Raw genomic sequence first — 6,000 nt, 5'->3', positions numbered from 1 at the left:
TAAATATTATTTCTGCCAAGAATCTGCATTGGAGGGGCGGGGGAGAAATATTCCCCCCCCCCAGAATGGAAGAGTTTTGCTGCAATCAGAACTTTGGAGAAACTTCACCAGCTCAGTGCTACCACGGGAAATTACCACGTTTTAATTTTTTTTAAGAAAAAAAATCTTATTTTCTGTAAGGTACCTTTTTTCTTTTTAAAAAGTATCTGTTACCATTTTTGTCTTGTTTATTATTATCTTTATATATAAAAAAGCATTCCTCTATTTCAACAGTGACAGAAACTGAGGTAACATATTTTCAACGCAGGAAAAAATAATAATAACAGTCCCAAATAGCTTCCTTAGATGGTGGAGAAAGTTCCGAAATAAGGACAAAAGTGATGGAAAACATCTCATACTTAACACACACCCCATTTTTTTTCCCCACATCCCTACAATGTTCCCTTATCAGTCCCTCAGCCCAGATGCAAAAAAAAATGAAACCCGAACAAGGTTTATATATTGTTCTGAATCCTTATCTACATTATTGCACAAAAGATCAAGGATGATTTGGTGCCTAAGGCAAAAAGGAGACATTGCTGCTAATATCTAAATTCTGTGCCTATTTCTAAATAATAATAATAATAATAATAATCTAGCATCCAGCACCCTCCCCCAGAGGCTCATGAAAGAATGGGGCAGCACAAAGAGAGTTGAAGAGGAAGGAAAAAAAAAAGCTGTGTCATCCACCCCACCCCACTCCCGAGAGACTCTGATGTGGTTTGTTGAGACACAAAGACTGACACGCAAGGAGGAACGTTGTGAAGGAACATGACGGGTTAGATCCCACACCAAAGGTGGTTGGGATATCTGGCGTGGCTTAAAATTGAGAGCTTGCCTGGAGGGCAACTAGAAAAGGCAGTTAGGTGGTCCCTCGCATTCAGCACACCCCACCCCACCCCCGTAGACCTCAACAATATCCACCAGAGGGGATGATGGTTTGAAGTTGTCTTGTGCTGCCGAGCATCTGGATTTAGAGACCGTTGGGATCGGTGGGTCTAAGGAGAGAGGGCAGAGGTGGGAGGTGCAAGCTGTCATTGGCAGCTGCCCAGAAAACACACCCTTCCTGCCGACACCCATGCATGCGCGTACACACACACACACACACACACAGGCAAACTCGGACAGGCAAAATCTGGTAGAAACCAGCCGTTGGATGTGGCACCCCCTCCTCAGTTTGGAAGGAGTCGATGGAGGGCAGCCCACTTTTGTGTGTGCGTGTGTGTTTTCTTCAACTTGTAAACTGTTGTTGCTTCAGAAAATAGCATTATAGCCCTTTGTGTACAGGAGATGGAGCCTTGGCAAGGTCTGAGATACAATCCTGCCCACAGCAACCCCTCAGCCCGGTTGAGAGGGGGATTTGCTAGCGGTGGACCCCACGTTGTTGGGCTTCTCAGTCCCTTCCCTCTTTGTCTGAACTTGTGGGGAGAGGCGTGGACGACAGACACCATGTTTAACCAAGAAATTGATGCCTCCGCGTCTGCGTTCCTCTAGAGCAGGGGTCTTCAAACTTGGCCCTTTTATGACTTGTGGACTTCAACTCCCAGAATTCCTCAGCCAGGCATGCTGGCTGAGGAATTCTGGGAGATGAAGTCCACGAGTCATAAAAGGGCCGAGTTTGAAGACCTCTGCTCTAGAGTTTCCCCAAAGGACAGCTGCTCATGATTCTTAAGACAAAGGCCTGTGCACAGGTTGGTTAGTTAGGTCAATGGCAAAGGGAGGTCAGGATTGGTCAAAAGCCCTTGGTGAAAGAAGTTGACAGGAGCTGCTTTGTAGGAAGTTAGTCTTTATCCCAATCATCTGAGCCAAGGTCAACCTAACCAGTGGTGGGATTCAAATAGGTGAACAACCGGTTCTTTGTGTGGATGCCGCTTCCGGAAATCCGTTCTGGGCCTGGGCAACAAAAAATTAGCTACCAGTTCTGCCGAAGTGGTGCGAACCAGCTGAATCCCACCACTGATGTTCTGTACATGGGTTGTTCAGCTCCCACTCACTGCAGACTTGAATGCAGGAGTGTCCAACCCTGGCATCTGAATAACAGAATAACAGAGTTGGAAGGGACCTTGGAGGTCTTCTAGTCCATCCCCCTGCTCAAGCCGGAAACCCTATACCACTTCAGACAAATGGTTGTCCAATCTCTTCTTAAAAACTTCCAGAGTTGGAGCACTCGTAACTTCTGAATGCAAGCCCTTCCGCTGATTAAATGTTCTGACTGTCAGGAAATTTCTCCTTAGTTCTAGGCTGGTTGGCTGGCTGGTTGGGGAATTCTGGCAGTTGAAGTGCACAAGTCTTAAAGTTGCCAAGTTTGGATATCCCTGTTTTAATAGGAATTGATCCAAAACATCTTGGGAGCAAGTGGAGGAAATAGTTGAACTGCAAAGTTGGGTTACCAAGCTGAGTCCTCACATCATAATCACACTTGTCCCTTTGAACTTTTTTTTTTTTAAAGAAAGACCTTGGCTGATTTTTTTTTTCTCCATCACTTGGTTACTGGATCCTAGCATTGTCATGGTCACAGAGTTGCCAAGGAACCTTATGCTACACACAACACCTGCAGATTATTTACTGTACAACCTTAGCGGTGGGTCCTTTGGGAAGACTGTAGTTCTGTTATCCTTTGATGATTGCAGGTTCTCTTGAAATCATTCCCTCCATCTAGTCTCCCGCCTAAAAAATCCAGGCTGCCTAAAACATCAGCCCAGACTGAGGGGTGGTTTGAAATGAGCCCTTGATGTCATTTGACAGTCTCTGTTAGGCAGTGGATATTTCCATGAGACTTCCTAACCGCAGATGATTCTTCTTCTTCTCCTTCTCCTTCTCCTTCTTCTCCTCCTCCTCCTCCTCCTTCTTCTTCTTCTTCTTCTTCTTCTTCTTCTTCTTCTTCTTCTTCTTCTTCTTCTTCTTCTTCTTCTTCTTCTTCTTCTTCTTCTTCTTCTTCCTCTTCCTCTTCTTCTTCTTCTTCTCCTTCTTCTCCTTCTTCTCTTCTTCTTCCTCTTCCTCTTCTTCTTCTTCTTCTTCCTCTTCCTCTTCTTCTTCTTCTTCTTTTCTTCTTCTTCCTCTTCCTCTTTCTCTTCTTCTTCTTCTTCCTCTTCCTCTTCCTCTTCTTCTTCTTCTTCTTCTTCTTCTTCTTCTTCTTCTTCTTCTTCTTCTTCTTCTTCTTCTTCTTCTCCTCCTCCTCCTCCTCCTCCTCCTCCTCCTCCTCCTCCTTCACAAGTTTAAATTCTATCCAATCTTCTCCCAGAATGTTTAGCAAAGTAGAAATATCTTTCTTTAAACTTCAGGTGCTTGAAATATATGCAGAGCAGAAGAACTGGGACAGCTGGCCTAGCATCCGAACGAATTAAAATTAAATGGCTGAAATAATATAACATGGCCAGGATTGCAAGATTACAGGGATCTCGCCCCGAGGGAGACTTACGTAATCGTGTGTCACCTCATTTGACATCTTGGCAGCTTATCACATTCTCACTTGAAATTTCAAGATAAAATGGGGTAGCGATTCTGACTCTGTAGATAATTCTTGTTGCGTTACAGGGGCGTTAGCAAATCCTGGTGTGTAAACTACTCTGAAGAAGGGCAGTAGGGAGGAATATGGGGTTTCCTTTGACTTTAGAGATATTAAACAAACCCATTACAGCAGCATTTCTCAACATGGGCAACTTTTAAGATAGGTGGACTTCCAAATTCCATACCAACACGTACAAAGCTGTGCTGGCTGGGGAATTCTGGGAGTTGAAGTCCGCCTATCTTAAAGTTGCCCAGGTTGAGACACGCTGCGCTACAGATTTCCATAGGAGCAAATTTGCACGATCTTCCAAATTCCATACCAACACGTGCAAAGCACCACTGAGAAACTCGACTGTTTTGTTTTTAAAAAATCCACTCAGCAAAATTCACCATTGAAGAAAGATGAGTTTACGTTTACAGCTACTCTGTCCGTGAAGGGAAGATAGATCCAAGGACTTCTTAAGTTAAGGTGTGAACATAAGTGGAATTCTTTGGTGGATTTTTTTTTTAAAAAAAGTAGAATGGATCAGAATTCTATCTTCCTAACACTGACAATGAAACAGACCAGATTTAGACCGAATTAGATGTTTCTAACTGAACTGGACCCCTTCCCTGCTCACGAAGGATTTCAGCACCATTCAAGAGTCCAGATCACCTGGGTTCTGAACACAGAAGAATCTTTCTGGAGAAAAGGAACTCTACACTGGAGTTACTCTCTGCACCAGGGCTGACCTTTGCATATAAAGAATACAGCATTTGCATTTGAAACACCTGAAGAGGACCGTTTCCCCTCAACTCGATCCCTGTAGAATAGCTCAAAATTTGGCAGGCTGAAATTTGAAGTAGATATTTGAGCCCAACATTACAATCTTAAACAAAAACCTCTTTAAATTAATTTTTCCCCCAATCAGGAGGTTCTAAGATTTCCACCCTCAGAATTCCCCAACCGATGGGACTGAGAATTCTGGACATTAGCCCAGACACCAGGACAACTTTCTTGGGGAGAAGATGGTGCCACCAAATCCAAGGAGGGCCCTTCTGGGACTTCCTGTGACTGCCCAACATCCGTCAGCACCGGCCGCAATGCCTAGACCAGGGGGTAGGCAACCTTGGCTCTTTTATGACTCGTGGACTTCAAGTCCCAGAATTCCTCAGCCAGCATGGGGGAACTATGGCCCCTTCATGACTCGTGGACTTCAAGTCCCAGAATTCCTCAGCCAGCATGGGGAAACTATGGCCCCTTCGTGACTCGTGGACTTCAACTCCCAGAATTCCTCAGCCAGCATGGCTCAGCTTGGAAACCTCTCCCTTTCCCCTATGTGTGGCTGGCTCAGGAATTCTGGGAGTTGAAGTCCACAAGTCATAAAAGAGCCAAGGTTGCCTACCCCTGGCCTAGACTGTTGGGGGTTGCTCAGGAATATCTGCTGGGCCCTGATTTGCGTGCTCCTGCCCTGCGGACCCTTGGAAAACTAGAACAGAAGAAGAATATCTGTCACTGAGGGGTGAACTGGGGGCCCGAGCTTGGTTGTTTCCCTACAGATGTTTTACTACCCAACTGGGTGACATTATGTCCAATTGGTTTGCCCTGTCAGTGTCGCTGAGGGTGTTCCCGGAGGTTGCGTGATTAGGCTGTTGTTTATTATTGGATCGTTTGTCTGAGTTGGTAGTTCCTAGTTCCTCCCAACCGCCAAGGGGTAAACAACACCCCAAACATGGAACTACCAATGCAGATATAAACAATCGAACAGCAAACAACCCCTTAATCAAGGAACTGCCAAGAACACTCTCACTGACACTGATAGGTCAAGCCACTTAGTCGTAAGTAGAGAGCAAACCCATCTCTTCTAGCACTGTTGATGTTATCAGATTGGGTCATGAGAGTTGTCTGCAAGAGAACGACCAAGTTCAGAGAGCACCGAGGACCCCACAATTAGGAAACTTCCTCTCCTCTCTTCTTGCTAGCATACTACTCACACAGCAAAAGGTAGATGTACTGGACCACTCAGAGGTTTGGACCAGCCTGGACAGCCTAGCCAGAGGCATGGAACAGTGGGAATCAGCATCTCCCATAACTTGAGGGATCCCAGTGGCAGCACCAATCCCATCCAAAGCCCCCCCCCTCTTTTGGCCTCTGTGCAAGTAGAGCTGAGTCCCCACCTGGCCTTCCCGTTGGGCCCTAGGAACAAAGGGAAAAGTCTCTTTTCCTGAGCGGTGAATGGCCGCACAACACACAGCTACTGTTGACCTGACAAATGGAGAGACGCACAGATGCACCTGTACACATTCACACCCATGCACGCCCACACACTCACACAAGAGACACAGAAAACATTTGCTACATCAGTGGCACCAAATGCTTTCCTGGCCACGTTGTGAAAGCTCAGATCTTCTTCCCAGCTCGGCACTTAAAAGCTTTCCGTGGAGCAGTGCTCCTCCACCTTGGCCACTTTTAAG

Source organism: Vipera berus (assembly GCF_964194415.1).
Source record: "Vipera berus genome assembly, chromosome: 13".
Taxonomy (NCBI): domain Eukaryota; kingdom Metazoa; phylum Chordata; class Lepidosauria; order Squamata; family Viperidae; genus Vipera; species Vipera berus.
This window is presented reverse-complemented; position numbering follows the sequence as displayed.